The 16,533-nt window shown below is 44.5% G+C and overlaps 1 long non-coding RNA gene across 4 annotated transcripts in view; it reads right to left on the minus strand.

Moving 5' to 3' along the window:
• Positions 1-16,533, minus strand: part of LOC123285705 (uncharacterized) — a 106,929-nt gene that overhangs the window by 63,661 nt on the left and 26,735 nt on the right. The window contains exon 1 of one of the 4 annotated variants that reach the window (XR_011502042.1): positions 3,525-3,880. The exons of 1 other annotated variant lie outside the window; for it this stretch is intronic. This is a non-coding gene — a long non-coding RNA (uncharacterized lncRNA). Of the gene's footprint in view, positions 1-3,524; positions 3,881-16,533 lie in introns of those variants that run through there. 2 more of the 4 variants (XR_011502043.1, XR_011502044.1) reach the window with 2 other exon arrangements.

Genomic DNA, 16,533 nt, shown 5'->3' on the forward strand with positions numbered 1-16,533 from the left:
TACTGGGCACAAACTCCCTGATCCAGAAACATCACAATGTCAGTAAATTAATGATTTGTCCTCAACAGATAGGAGTTAGAACTTGGGCTACTTACTAACATGACTTTACATAAATGATGATCCGAGAGAGGGACCTGCACTGATTTTTAAATTAACAATCTGTCGAAATTAGCAATTTTCTCACAAGAGTGTTGTCCTACTTGGGGTTCTTGGAACAACAGTCCTTGCTTTGAGGGCCTGGCTCAGTGATGCACTGTGCTGGTCTGCAAGCTTTTCTTCCCAAGGCTTCTAAGTACCAGATGTATTTAGAGTCCTGGGGCGGGGGGGAGGGCAGATAGGGGGCAAATTATAATTTGTAATTTAACCCATGAGTTACTAGTATTTTATCATTTGGAAAAAGATTGGCGGATACTAGCGTAATGTATTATTTGTTTGCTGATCATTGTGACAATCTTGGATAAGAAACATACCTCGTGGTCCCTCTTTCTCGTGGAAGCAGGATTGGGGCCACTGCAATGATCGGCTCAGTGTATTCTGTTGTTCACTAAGGCTCTCGCACTTGGTCCAGACTTTCCATCAGGGTGGGCAAGAGGGAGACAAGGATTGTGTCCAATCTATGATGTGCCTTGAATGGCCCTTTGCGAAGGACCAGACTCAGTAAACGCCAAGTCTTTAATTAGTCCTGCCAGTGGGATAGTCTGGAACAGCGGATCTCACATCTTAGCTTGCATCAGAAGCAGCTGAAGCTTGCTAAAACACAGATTCCAGGGCCCCTGCCCTGAGCTGCTTACCCGGGAGCTCTTTGGTGGGCTAAGAAAGCACATTTCTCAAGTTCCCAGGCAGCTGCCACCATTGGTGATTCGGAACCACACTTCGAGGACCACTCCTTTCTGTTCCACTTGTTTCCTCTTCTCAGACACCCTTTCAGCCTTTGACTATTTCTCTTGCCATCTCTGGGGTAAGTGTGTCTGGCGGCACCTGCCGGGGTGCCTCCCCCAGCCCCCCTCTCAGCCCTGTCTCCTCATTCCCCAGTGGCGGGACTGTTAGATCCCTCCCCCTGCAATAGCCTCAGGAAGCTGGATGCTCAGAGACCTCCCTCGGGGCCAGGGCAAGAGCCCAGCATGCACACAGACAATCCTGCATGCAGCCGGACGAGGGAGCCGGGGAGGGGCCTGGCGGGTCCCTACCCAGGTCAGGGCTGCTGGGATCTCCTAGCCTCACCCCCACCACCACTACCACAGGCCAGAATGTCCCACCCTGTACTCACAAACCCCTCAGAGACATCAGGTCCAAGAAACACAGGGCAAGGAAGAATGGTTTAACCAACACTTTTGCTTTTTAATTCATTCACTCAACAAACATTTGTTTGAGCTTCTACTGTATTGGGCTGTGGGTTAGATCTCCGATCTGGGTCGCTCACAGTCTGGTGCAGGAGATGGACATGAAACAGGCGTCCTGGAGAAGCACCACAAGAGGCAGGACACACCACGGGTCAGAGCTCTGGAGCCAGAACGCCCAGCTCCAAATCCTGTGTGACCTTGGGCAAGTTACTTAACCTCTCTGGGTCTCCACGTGCTTATCTGTCCAATGGGGATGATAGTAGTGCCTACCTCATAGGTAGGTCTGGTGTGAGGTCTAAATGAGTTAATACACGCAAAGCGTGTAAAGTGTGCTTGGTTCAGGGTCCTGATTGCTAGTTCTTGTCAATATTAGCAGGACAAACAGAAAGGTGTTGAGGACATCAGGGGAGAGATCAGAGACCCAGACAACAAACCAACCACCTCTGAGAGCTGCAGCTTGCCTTCCTTAATGTGAGCAGATGCAAACAGAGGATCCTGGGGCCCCCTCCTGGGTGAGAGCTGTGGACTGAGGGTGCCATCCACTGGGCGCCTGCTAAGCACCCTGAGTGCCAGGCCCTGGGCACGAGAAGCAGTCAGGAGGATTTCTCCTCCTTGGACACACAGGAGTTGGGGCAAGAGGGAGGATCCTGTTTCACTTGGATGCAAAGGAGGTCTGACAACCTTTCACAGCCAAGGGTATCTTAGAGAATAGCCAGGGGGAGTGCCTATGCACGGCGGGACCCTCCCCCTCAGAGGCAGCATCCTCTCCTCTCCACCCCCTCCACACCACCCACCCCCTCCCCCCCCAACCCCCGGCTGCCACCGCTCTGTCTCCGGGCCCGTATTCCTCTTCTATTTGTAACTACCGCTGAGAGCCTGTGATTTTGCACGTACACCTGCTCTCTCGGCCAGAGGGACTGCCAACCCCACAGCACGTGCCGGCTGGGAACTCTCAGAGGGCTGTGGGTCACGGCTTTTGGGAACGCTCAGTTCAGGAAAGTACACTGGATGATGCACGAAAATGCTGGCGCTCTGAGCACGGCTGGCAGCTCCCGGGACAGTGACTCAGGGGTTAGCAGACTGGGAGAGAACAGGCCAGCAGCAGCCCATCATTGTGCAATGCAGACCATACCCTCCTTTCAGCCACCAGTCAGGGGGTGGCCCTGGCACATGGATCACCTTCACTGGGCTGAGCTGGAGAGGATGGTCTCCAGCCTGTGACCTGCCAGCGCTCACATGCCACACAGGCGACTGATCATGGAGAAGGGAGCAATGACCGTGCGAATTCAGAGGGTCCCCAGAGGCTGTCTCATGTTGTCTTACTCTCTACCACTTCTTGCCTTTTCCCTTCTCCCCACCTCCAATTTAAAAAGGCAGGAGGGACCAAGGTCTTGGAACAACCTAGATGCTAATTTCAATCCAAAACACTGGTGTGAGCCCTGGCCAGCAGCCCCCAGCAACTTCCAGCTCAGCCGCCCTGTGCTCCTGGGCTGAAAGCTCCCGAGCACCTGGTGAAGCTGCTGCCCTTACATTTCGCCCCCGCTGCCAGCCGCAGCAGAGTGGACCCACGGACGCACCCATCACAGGTGTGAGAGCCTCTGGCCACACACAACAGCCCACGTGATGAGGGTGACGACGCCTGGAGGAAAGGAGAGCAGGGACGGGAGCTGGTGCACAGGACGAGACTCAGAGTCCAAAGGCAGGTCTCATCTCTCATTCTCAGGCCCCATCAGCTTGGTGCTGCCATCAGCAGAGACCAGGCAGGTAGCTGAGACGAAGAAAGCATCAAGATGGAAAGAAAAGGGGATGGCGGGGACTGTGAGGAACGGCCCCATCTAAAACCACTGAAATCAGGCTTTTAAGTAACCCCACGTTATCCACATAAAACGGTGCATTAGCTCTGCAGACTTTCATCGCGACACCTGGGCCTCCCTGGGAGGAGCAGGCAACCCCACGGCTGCTACTTCACCATCAGCCATTCATTCTGTTTCTTCAGTCTCCTGGTAAATGCAAACAGACCCTGGGCTTTAAAGATTTCCTAGCTAACTCAATTATTCTTACCCATCCTTTTGTGAAAGAAAGGAAGGAAGGAAGAAGAAAAGAAAAGTAGGTAATCAGCATGCATGACTAAATTAATTGGTAAATTAGCACTTATTAATATGTTCAGAACCAATTAAATGTTACCTGTATAAAGGAGCAGTGGCTGAACGTGAAGACGACTTGGCTTGGAGTCAGACAGACTTGAGTCTCAGTCGTGGCCCTGCCACCTGCCAGGAAGTTCATCAGCTTCCCTGAGCTGCGGCTTCCTCTTTCTAGAAGGGGAATAACATGCCTGCCTCGGATTGGTGTGAAGATCAAACGAAATAACCCAGGACAGTGTTTGCCATGAGAAAATTCACACTCAGTAAATGTTGCAGGAACTTTACTCCCCCGAGAGCCAGGTTCTGTAGGACAGGGCCTGAGCTGGGAGGGGAGGAAGGTGGCCGGACAGCCCCTCACCAGGCCGGGGCTCTGCTGGAGCCTGGGGGCCAGCCCCGGCCAGGCCTCCTTCCGCGGTAGAGGGCTGCAGAGCCACACGGGGCCACACTGCCCCCCTGTGCCCATTCGCCGCACTGCAGCCGCACCTGAGCTGAGACGCGCCTCACCTGCCTGTCTCCTGCCATTTGCGATGCAGGCTCAGGCCTGTAGACATACTTCGCCGTTGTTTCCACTCCATGTGAACCCTTCACGTGCAGTCTCGGGCGGCATCGGGGAGTTGTTGAAGTAACTATCTGAGACTGCAACTGCCCAGCTTGTCCAGTTGCCCCAACGAGCTGCCCGCACTGGGGAGCACCTGTCTTGCCTCCTTGATCCAGTGCTGATGCGGATTTCCAGCCCTGATGGTGCACTGGAATCCACTGGAGGGATTTTAAAATACATATCCATTTGTACATTACACCCCCCTCCAGACCTACAGCATCACAGTCTCTGAGGGTGGGCTAGAGAATCCATATTAAAAAAAAAAAAACTCCTTAAGGGATCACAAATTCAGCCAATTTTGAAAAACCATTGCTTTAACCCTTTATGTGCTGCCCCCAGTCACCTCTTGGGTCTGCCTTGGCTTTGCAAGTAACACAGGCCAGAAAAAGACCGTGCTCTCGGCACTGAAAATTAGCGATTGCACGGAGCTGGAAAAGCGAGAGACGAGCAACCCGGTGAGAGGGGATAGACAGAGGCAAGAGAAAGAACAAAGGGAGACACCGAGAAAGACAGAGAAAGGCAGAAAGATGGAGGGAAAAGAGAGGCGTGCCCACACACGTGCACACACACACCCCTACAGAAAGATGAGGAAAAGAGAGATGAGATAGGGAGGGGGAGAAAGGAAGGCCCATTCTCGTGATGGTGACAACATTTTGGTACAGCATGAGATGACTTAAGCCAAATCAATGGACGAATCCTGGAATAAGAAAAACTTTTCCAATCTAGGCATGGGGTTAATGTCTGCGATACGCAAAAAGCTCTGACATAGTGACAAGAATACAAACAACCCAATAGAGGAACGAGCGAAGACAGGGAGAGAAAACCCAGATAGACAACACCTGAGAAGCTGTGCGAGCTCACGAGTGGTTTGGGAAATGCTGATTATTACTTTATCCCCATGAGGCTGGCAAAAAGCAGAAAGCCACCTACACTTTGCTAGGTAGGATGTAGGGGAAATGATTTCTTTAAATCTTCATGGTAAAAATGTAAATTATCACAGAATTTTTGAAAAGCTAGTTGACACCATCTAACAAAATTTAGCGCTCATCATTCACTCCATCTGTACCATCCCTGGGACCCGATGCCCTAGAGATAAAAACACCAGTACATACCGTGAAGTTACACAACGTTGTAAGCCAATATGACCTCAATAAAATAAGTAAATAAAAAAATAATTTTAAAAAATACAACTTATCTCATCTTCCTCCCTTTTTCCCATAAAAGTCCTGAGCCCCTCTCCTGTAATCAGGACACTATTTAGGTTTCCACCTGAATCTCTGCTCCCTGAGTTATAATTCTTTGGTCCCAAATAAATGCTTTGCCTCAAAAAAAAAAACCCACAATACACCCGTCCATAATGATATATGTTCAAGAGTGTTAACTGCAGCATTGTTCATGGTGACAAAAACACTGGTAACACAGGGCAAGTCCATTAATGGGGTACTGCTGAATGAATGTTAAGACAGCTGGCCCGCTTAATGTGATTTTATAAGCAATTAAGAAGAATGAATAAAAGCTATATCACAGCCGAGATTTAAGGGATGATGTATTGTTGTATAAAAATCAATAATAAGGCAAAAAAATGTTTATATTGTTTCATTTTTATAAAACATCAACCATGACAGAAACTCCTCTCATGTGTGTGTCCAGGCTGGACATCCAGATAGTGTACCCCGATCGAGCCACATTGGAGGTTTCTGCTAGTTTTCATTCTGATTGGCTGGTTCTGTGCCATACTGGTTGCTACATATTTTGAATGGCACTCCTGCATACATGTGTTCATAGTATTGTATATGACCACACAAATATGGAGAAAAATACAGATGGGTACATATTAGGTTGGTAACATGGGTTACTTGGGAAGGAAAAGGGGGCTTCAGGGGGCAAAAATAAGGGTAGTCAGCCTAAGAAGGAAAAAGAAGAACAGACAGCTGTAAAAGTTTGTGTAGCATAATCATAATTATGCCATGCATTTATGTAAAATTACATATATGCATTTTTACATATACAGAATTTCTTAAAATATAGCAGTTAAGAGCTTATGTTAGGCAGCTATTGTTGCTATAACGCTCTGTAAGAAATCAAACCCAAAATCTCATGGACATACAAAAGAAGCCATTTTTTTCTTGCTCGTAGATCTGTGGACTGGCAGGCGTGACCAGTTCAGGCCAGGTTCAGGTCAGCTCCCGGCGACTCTCATTCTGAAACCAGAACTACCTGGGGCATGCTCTTCTCATGGAGAATGACAGAGACACAGGAGGTCACGCTAGCCCATGCAGGCACCTTTAAAACCTCTGCTCATGGAGTGACGGCAGCGTAACATGTCCCTCTTTTTTGTCCCCCCTTTTAAACAAATAATGAGGCATCCATCCACAGAGAAAAGTACCTCTGTGAGAGTTGTGGGATCCAGCCCCACACGCCAAGGGACCCAAGAGGAGTCATGCCCACCTGTGCGTCTGGTAATAGGCAGACAGAGGATGAAACCCTCAGGAGCCAGCTAACCTGCCCCAACTCCCCTCATCTGCGGTTGGGGAAAACCTGGAGAGGGCTGACTTGGGCAGAAACCCACAGACAAGAGAGACTTTGTAGAAGTCCCGCCTTCCCAAGGGGATTCCAGCGTGCCATCAGGGCCAAAAAACATACGCGATTGGATGCACTGGATTGGGTAACAGGAACTTTGCCAGGACCACCCTGCCCCAAGGCTGACACAGCACAGGGCCGAACTAGCCAGGGGCAACCACTCCTGGGGGAAGAGGGAGAGTGGCAGGAGTGCTCAGCTTCTCCAGCTGTTCAGGGTGCTGCTGGGGAAACCCATTTCTCTCCTGCAGCACCCAGAGTACTGAGGTGGGACCTCCATGATGGGGGGAGGGAAGAGATCAAGAAAGAGGCAGCCACGAAAACCAAAGGGCATCAAAGGAATGCGGTTCCTGCTGACCTCGCTCAGGACGCCAGCAGGAAGCCCACCCCAAGCCTCTGGAAGAATCTCACCCCAAAAGGCCCAGCCACTGGTGTTCAGGCACCCCCAACACCCCCAGCGTTAAACCACACCACCCCCCAGTCTGTAGCTGGCTCCTTGGGCACGCTGCCGAGTGTGGGGGCAAGAGTCCAGTAAATGAAGTGCTCGCAGAAAAATGGACCAGGGACTGTGGGCAAAGGAGAAGCCACAAACTTGAGCTGTAGTGCCACCTTCTGGAAAACAAAAAAGGTTTCCGCAGCCAGCCTGGTGAGTTCTAAGAACCAGAGAAGATATCCAAGCTTAAGAATTCTGCCACAAGAGGGAGCAAGAAGGGTGGAGCAGGTGTATTCATACAAGGTTGGAGAAAACCCCACATCTATGGGGACCAACAAATAGCCCGTCCCACCTGAAGATCTGAGGAGGTGTCTGCTACTTCAAATGCAAAAGCAACACCACAAAACAACAAGGAATGTGAAAAATCAAGGAAGTATGTCATCACCAAAAAAATAACAATCCTCCAACAAGCAAACTCAAAGGCATGAAATTTTGGGATCTAGCTGGTAAAGAATTCAACATAGCTGTTTTGAGGAAATTCAGTGAGCTACAAGAAAACAGAAAGACAATTCAACAAAAGTGGGAAAACAGTTCATGAACAAAATGAGAAATTTAACAGAGGTAGAAATCATAAGAAAGAACCAAATAGAAATTCTGGAGCTGAAGAATTCAATGAATGAAATGAAAAGTGCAATAGAGACCATCTAGTGCAATAGAGACCATCTACAGCACAGCAGATCAAATGGAAGATAGAATAAGTAAGCTAGAGGATAGGAACTTTGAAATAACCCAACCAGAGGAGAACAATTTTGGGACTCCACCCACTGTACAAATATTAGAATAATAATTCTCCAGGAGAAGAGAGGGTGAAGAGGGCAGAAAGTTTATTTAAAGAAATAAGGACTGAGAACTTCCTAAACCTGGGGAGACACTTGGACATCCGAGTTCACGAAGCTAATAGATCACCATATTATCTCAATGCAAAAAGACCTTCTCCAAGACAGATTATAATGCAACTGTCAAAAATCAAAGATAAAGAGAGAATCCTAAAAGCAGCCAGAGGAAAAAAAGCTTGTAACCTACAAGGAACCCCCATTCAGCTACCAGCAGATTTCTCAGCAGAAACCATATGGGCCAAGGGAGAGTGGAATGACATACAAAGTGTGGAAAGAAAAAAATTGCCAGCCGAGAATATTCTATCCAGCAACGTTACCCTTCAGATACTAGGAGAAATAGACATTCCAGACAAACGAATGCTGAAGGAGTTCATCTCCACTAGACCTGTCTTGCAAGAAATGCAGAGGGGAGTTCTTCAAGGGGAAATGAAAAGATGCTAAATAGTGACATGAAAACATATGAAAGTTTACAACACCCTGGTAAAGCTAAATATATGGTTATAGTTAGAAAACTCTAATTCTGTAATATGACGGTGTGTTAACCACCTAACTACAGTATACAGGTTAAAGGAAGAGTGACTAAAAAGATCTACAGCTACTATAATCTGATGACAAATACACACTATAAATAGAGGTAAACTGTGACATCAAAAATTTAAAACAGGGGAGTAAAAGAGTGAAACTTTTGTAGGCAATCGAAATTAAGTTGCTATCAGCTTAAAATGGACTGTTTAATCTATAAGATGTTTTCTGTAAGCCTCATGGTAACCACAAAGCAAAAACCTAGACTAGATTCACAAAAGATAAAGAAGGGGGACGCACAGCACGCCAGCACAGAAAATCACTAACTTACAAAAGTAGGCAGAATCAGGGAGAAAAGGAAAAACAAAACTACAAAACAGCCAGAAAGCAATTAATAAGATAGCATTCTTAAGTCTATAGATATCAAAACTTACTCTAAAGGCAAATGGATTGAATTCACCAATCAAAAGGCACAAAGTTGGGAGCCGGCCTGGCAGTGTTGTCGTTAAGTTCACATGCTCCCCTTTGGCAGCCTGGGGTTCGCAGATTCGGACTCTGGGTGCAGACCTGGCACCACTTGTCAAGCCACGCTGTGGTGGCATCCTACATAAAATAGAGGAAGATGGGCACAGATGTGAGCTCAGTGACAATCTTCCTCAAGCAAAAAGAGGAAGACTGACAACAGATGTTAGCTCAGGGCCGATCTTCCTCACACACACACACAAAGGCACAAAGTGGTTCGATGAATAAAAAAACAAGGCCCAACTACAAGTTGCCTACAACAGACTCACTTCTGGTTTAAGGACACACAAAGGCTCGAAGTGAAGGGATAGAAAAAGATATGCCATGCAAATAGAATCCAAAAGAAAGCAGGGGTAGCTATACTTAGACAAAATAGACTTCAAGTCAAAAAATGGTAACAATAGACAAAGAAGGTCCTTGTATAATGATAAAGGGGTCAATTTATCAAGACGATATACCATAAATACATACACACTTAGCATCAGAACACCTAAATATATTAAGCAAATACTAACAGATCTGAAGGGAGAATACAACACAATAATAGTGGGGGACTTCAACACCCCACTTTCAGCAATGGATAGATCATCCAGACAGGAAATCCACAAAGCAATGTTGGGCTTGAACCATGCATTAGAACAAATGGATCTAATAGACAGTTACAGAATACTCCATCCAACAGCAGCAGAATACACATTCTTCTCAAGTGCACACAGAACATCCTTCAGGATGAATCACGTGATAGGTGACAAAACAAGCCTTAGCAAATTTAAGAAGACTGAAATAAGACCAAGTAACTTTTTCTGACCACAATGCTATGAAACTACAAATCAACAACAAAAGCAAAGCTGGAAATTTACAAGCACGTGGAACTAAACAACATGCTCCTGAACAATCAAAGAATCAAAGAAGAAATCAAAAGAAAATTAAGAACCAGCCCTGATGGCCTAGTGGTTCAAGTTCAGTGCACTCTGCTTCAGTGGCCTGGGTTCAGTTCCGGGGCACCGAACCGCACATCTCATCTGTCAGTAGCCATCCTGTGGCAGTGGCTCACACAGAAGAACTAGAGTGACTTACAACTAGAATATACAACTATGTACTGGGGCTTTGGGGAGGGAAAAAAAAAGAGAGAGAGGAAGATTGACAACAGATGTTAGCTCAGGGTGAATCTTTCCCAGCAAAAAAAAAAAAATAAAGAGAGAAAGAAAAAATATCTCAAATGAAAATGGACCGCAACATGCCAAAACCTATGAAATACTGCAAAATCAGTTCTGAGGGGGATGTTTATAACAATAAATGCATATATTAACAAAATAGAAAGAGCTCAAATAAAAAATCCAAATTTACAACTCAAGGAACTAGAAAAAGAAGAAGCTAAGCCCAAAGGTAGCAGAATAAAGGAAATAACAAAGATCAAAGCAGAAATAAATGAAATAGAGACCAGAAAAACAATAGAAAAGATAACAAAACTAAGAGCTGGTTTTTTGAAAAGATAAAATTGACAAGCATTTATCTAGACTAACCAAGAAAAAAAGAGAGAAGAATCAAAATCAGAAATGAAAGAGGAGATATTACAACTGATACTACAGAAATACAAAGGATCATAAGAGACTATAAACAATTACATGCCAACAATGGGACACCCTAGAAGAAATAGATAAATTCCAAGAAACATACACCCTAACAAGACTGAATCAGGAAGAAATCGAAAACCCAAACAAACCAATAACAAGTAAGGAGATTGAATCAGTAATAAAAAAACCTCCCAACATAGAAAAGCCGAGAACCAGATGGCTTCACTGGCGAATTCTACCTAACATTCAAAGAAGAATTAATGCAAATCCTTCTCAAACTCTTGCAAAGAATGGAAAAGGAGAGAACACTCTCAAATTCATTTTACAAGACCGGCATTACCCTGATACCAAAGCCAGACAAGGACACTACAAGAAAAGAAACTACAGACCAATATCCTTGGTGAACATAGGCGCAAAAATTCTCAACAAAATATTTGCAAACCAAATTTAACAACACATTAAAAGGATCCTACACCATGACCAAGTGGGATTTATCCCTGGGATGCAAGGATGGTTCAACATAACACAAATCAATAACTGTGATACACCACATTAATAGAATGAAAAATAAAAATCATATGATCATCTCAATAGATGCAGGAAAAGCATTTGACAAAATGCAACATCCATTCACTATAAAAAGTCTCAACAAATTGGGTATAGAAGGAAGGTACCTCAACATAATAAAGTCCATATACAACAAACCCACAGCTAACATCATACTCAATAGTGAAAGATCAAAAGCTTTTCCTCTAAGATCTGGACTAGGACAAGAGGGCCCACTCTCACCACCCTTACTCAACATAGCACTGGAAGTCCTAGCCAGAGCAATCAGGCAAGAAAAAAGAAATAAAAGGCATCCAAATTGGAAAGGAAGATGTAAAATTGTCATTATTTGCAGATGATATGATCCTATGTAGAGAAAATCCTAACAACTCAACCAAAGCACTAATGGAAATAATCAACAAATTCAGTAAAGTTGGACATAAAAGCAACATATGGAAACCAGTTGCATTTCTATACCCTCACAATGAAATATCTGAAAAAGAAAAAAAGAAAACTATCTGCTTCACGATGGCATCATAAACAAGAAAATACTTAGGAATAAATTTAACCAAGAGGTGAAAGATCTGTATGATGAAAATTACAAGAGTTTGATGAAAGAAATTGAAGACAACACAAACAAATGGAAAGATGTCTTGCGTACATGGATTGGAAGAACTCTACCCAAGTCATCTACGGATTCAGTGCCATCCCTACCAAAATCCCAATGGCATTTTTCACAGAAATAGAACAAACAATCCTAAAATTTGTATGGAACCACAAAAGACTCCAAATAGGCAAAGCAATCCTGAGAAAAAAGAACAAAGCTGGAGGCATCACAATTCCTGATTTCAAACTGTGCTACAAAGCAAGGGGAGTTAAAACAGTGTGGTACTGGAGTAAAAACAGACACACAGACCAATGGAAGGAATAGAGAGCCCAGAAATAAATCCCCACACGTTCAGTCAACTAATTTTGGCGAGGGGGCCAAGAACACTCAATGGGGAAAGCATAGTCTCTTCAACAAAGGGTGTTTGGAAAATTGGATAACCACATGCAGAAAAATGGAATTGGACCCCTATCTTACACCACGCACAAAAACTAACTCAAAATGGATTAAAGACTGAAACATAAGACCTGCTACCATAAAACTCCTAGAAGAAAACCTAAGAAGCTCCTTGACATTGGTCTTGGCAATGATTTTTTTTGGATATGACTCCAAAAGCACAAGCAATAAAAGCAAAAATAAACAACTGGGACTACATCAAACTAAACAGCTTCTGCACGGCAAAAGAAACAATCAACAAAATTAAAAGCCAACCTACGAAATGGGAGAAAATATTGGCAAATCATGTATCAGATAAGGGGTTAATATCCAAAATATATAAACAGATACAACTCAATAACAACAACAAAAAAAATCCTGTAAGAAATGGGCAGAGGAACTGAATAGATATTTTTTCCAAAGAAGACATACAAATGGCAAACAGGTACATGAAAAGATGCTCAATATCACTAACCATCAGTGAAATGCAAACCAAAATCACAATGAGATATCACCTCACACCTGTTAGGTGGCTGTCATCAAGAAGACAAGGGATAACAAGTGTTGGTGAGGAGTTACAGAAGAGAAAACTCTTGTGTACCGTTAGTTGGAATGTAAACTGGTGCAGCCACTATGGAAAACAGTACGGAGGTTCCCCCAAAAATTAAAAATAGAACTACCATAGGATCCAGCAATTCTACTTCTGGGTATATGTCCCAAGAGAATGAAGACAGGATGTTAAAAAGATGTCTGTACCTCCATGTTCATTGCAACATTATTCACAAGAGCCAAGATACAGAAACAACTTAAGTGTCCATCAACAGCTGGGTGGATAAAGATGTAGCAGGTATTAGCCATGAGAAAGACGGAAATCCTGCCATCTGAGACAACATGGATGGACGTTGAGGGCATCACGCTAAGTGAAATAAGTCAGGCAGAGGAAGATAAATACTGCATGATCTCACTTATACATGGAATCTAAAAAGTCAAACTCACGGAAACAGAGAGTGGAATGGAGGTTACCGGGACTGGGGGCTGGGGGATAGGGGAGATGTTGTCTAAAAGTGCAAGTTTGCAACTAGTAGATCAAAGTTCTCTAGATCTAATGCACAGCATAGTAAGCACAGACAATAATAATATGTTAGAACTTCAAAGTTGCTAAGAGACTAGATCTTAATTGCTTTGACCACAAAGAAGGAAATGAAAATTAGGTCACGTGATTGAGGTGTTTCCTAATGCTGCTCTGGTAATCATATTGCAATATCTAAATGTATCAAAACAACACATTCTACACCTTAAACTTACATCATGTTATATGTCAATTATATCTCAATTTTTAAAAAAACAAAAACAAGGGAAAGAACCTCTGCTTGTGTCTCATTCACTCACGTTCCACTGTCCAAAGCAAGTCATATGGCCAACTCAGCATCAGTGGGATAAAAAATATCCTCTTCTCATGAGAGAGTGTGTGTGGGAGGAGAGCCGAAGAATGAAAGGAGAGCAAATACTAGCTAGAAAAATATCTCCTCCCCATTAGTCATGAGAGCTAGGCATGAGAGCATGATCTCAGCCTAGAGTGATGAGAAAGGGAGAGAGAGAGAAATGATGGGGATGCTATGGGCTTGTGCAAACGGTCTAGCGAGTTATGGAGCACAGAGAGCGCTCTCCTGATCACAGCGGAAGACGACTTGTTGGGAAAAGTGTAGAAATTGATGCAACGCTTTTGGAAGGTTGCTTAACCATATTGATTAAAATATAAAATGCACATACTTTTTGATCTACAATTTCTCTCCTAGACTGTGATCTGTCTGTGAATATACCAACCAAACTACATCAAGTAAAGTGGTGTTTGTAGTAGGAAATAAAAATGGGAAATAATCTAAATATCAGAAGGACATGGCTAAATAAATCATGCTATCTCCATGAAATGGCATATTCCACAATTGTTAAAAAAGAAAATACAAACAGTCTACACATGCACAGGTATAGAAAGATCTCTGAGAAATATTATTCAACTTAAAAAACCAAAGTTTTTGGAAAAATGATCAAAGGCTATAAACGGGTAAAGAAAACCCAAACTGTCAATAAACATGAAAACATGCTCAACCTCAGTAGTAATTAGGGACTGGTAATTATAACAACAATAAGGTAACATTTCACCCTCAGAAAATTGACACAAATTACTTCTGATAATACCAAATGTTGGCAAAAATGTGGGAAAGAGGCAACTCTTACACATTAGCAATAGTGTCATTCACAGATAATAAAGGGACATGCCTCTCAGGACTTCAGCCCAACCAAGAGACAGCTGATGACACAGAAGTGACGAGACCTTTCATCCTCTTTTTCGGTAAAGTTATAACACTGTAGATCACACACAGGCCATGAATTTTAACATTTAAAATATTCGTTTTGGCACATTGTCATGGCATCCAGGTGGAAAATATGAAGCTATGTAGGTTTACAATCAGAACAATTAGAAGCATCCACAGCTGGCTAAATAAACCGACTTGAGATTGATTCATCAGCCAAACCAGCCAAGGCGGGTCTAGACTGGGCTGTTTCAACGTCTTGCATGACGAGATGGATGCCTGCTCATCCCATGGGCAGATTCCTCACCCAACAGAGTGTACATCCAGCTGATTTGTCGGACAAAGGAAAAGGTTCAAAACGACTGGGCAGATAAAACGGATGTCTCCACACACAACAAAGCGGAACATCATAGGTATCAGTGTGAAGGCAAGTGTTTAGGTGCAAATTTCCGTGGGACAAGTCAGAACAGGAGGATGTGGGTTATTAGCAGTTCATGTAAAAAAGAACTAGGAGGGCTTTTTGTTCATTGTAAGATCAAGATGAGCCAACAGTATGATGTGGCTACTCCCTCCCCCAAAGAAAGATCTATTGCAGACTAAGCTACCTCATGAGGGTTCAGAAGAGGGTTAGCTAATTCATTAGATCATTATCTGAAGTGCCATGTTCAGATTTGGTTCCTACCTTTGAAGAAAGACATCGAAACACTATTTCTATTGACAATTCACAAAGCATCCACTATGCTCCAGGAGCTGACTACGTATATATCTATATACAGTCGAGCACCACATAATGATGTCTGGGTCAACATCATTGACGGACCGCATATACAACGGTGGTCCCAAAAGATTAGCACCACGTAGACTAGGTGTGTAGTAGACTATCATCCAGGTTTGTGTAAGCACACTATGATGTTCGCACGAGAAAACCACCTGATGACACGATTCTCAAAATGTACCCCTGTTGTTAAGCAACGCATGAATGCATACACACACACACATATACATACACTAGTGTAAATTTTGTGCCATTTAATAATTACACTGTGAGGCAGGTCCTGAAATTCCCATGTTACATAATAAGAAACTATAGCTCAGAGAGGTCAAGGCGGCACATTTTGCAAACGGCCAAACCAGAGAAGACTCAAACCCAGGCCTGGATGACATTCTACCAGTCCCAACCAGAGTGTGGCCGGAGAAAGGCCAAGCTGGAGAGGAATGTTCCAGAAGTGAGGACAGAACTCCCCTAGCAGACACTCACACGCCTGTGTGGTATGGTGTCCGGAGCGGAACCAGTCACTGGGCCCAGGAAGTTGATATAAACAATTGGTCATGAAGATAGAAATAAAAATGAAAAGTGTGAACACTTTAATAGTCACATACTGATGACTAGTAGATAACAGTCAATAAATAAATAGACATCTTGCAGAGACGCCGACCACTGCCCCATCTAAGTCATCTGCCCTGTCTGTCACACCACCTAGATTTTTAGTGGAGCTTCATCGATGGCAAAGGACAAGCAGACAGGACTCTAGGACACTTTGGGCCTAAGCTGGACCTCAGGCTCAGAGTGGGGAGCCTGGGTGGACTGACCTTGAACTCCCCAGTTACTCACTCAGAAGTTTCCAAACCCCCAGAGGGAGCAGCACGAGGAAAAATTAACACTGACCGCTCCAGCCGGAAGCAACCCAGGTCAGTTTCCTGAGCTCCATCCCAGGAACTTTTCTTTATCCATCCCAAAGGAGGACCTCACTGACTCCTTCAGGGGGGCGGGCTGCGTCTGGAGCTGCCAGCTGCCATTTGGCCGCTTTGTGAGGAAGATCTGCCCGGTAATCGAGGCCATACAGAGAAAAGCAGAGCCGGGAGCCGGAGAGAGAATCCCAGGGTGAGAGATATCTGTAGTTGTCACCTATTGCTATCGACGAATCACCCCAAGACACAGCAGCTGAAAGCCACACACGTTCATTATCCCACAGCAGCTGTGGGTCAGGCACGCGGGGCACTTAGATTCTGCCTCACTTCTGTCACAAAGC

The sequence above is a fragment of the Equus asinus genome, chromosome 1 (assembly GCF_041296235.1).
Source record: "Equus asinus isolate D_3611 breed Donkey chromosome 1, EquAss-T2T_v2, whole genome shotgun sequence".
Classification (NCBI taxonomy): Eukaryota; Metazoa; Chordata; class Mammalia; order Perissodactyla; family Equidae; genus Equus; species Equus asinus.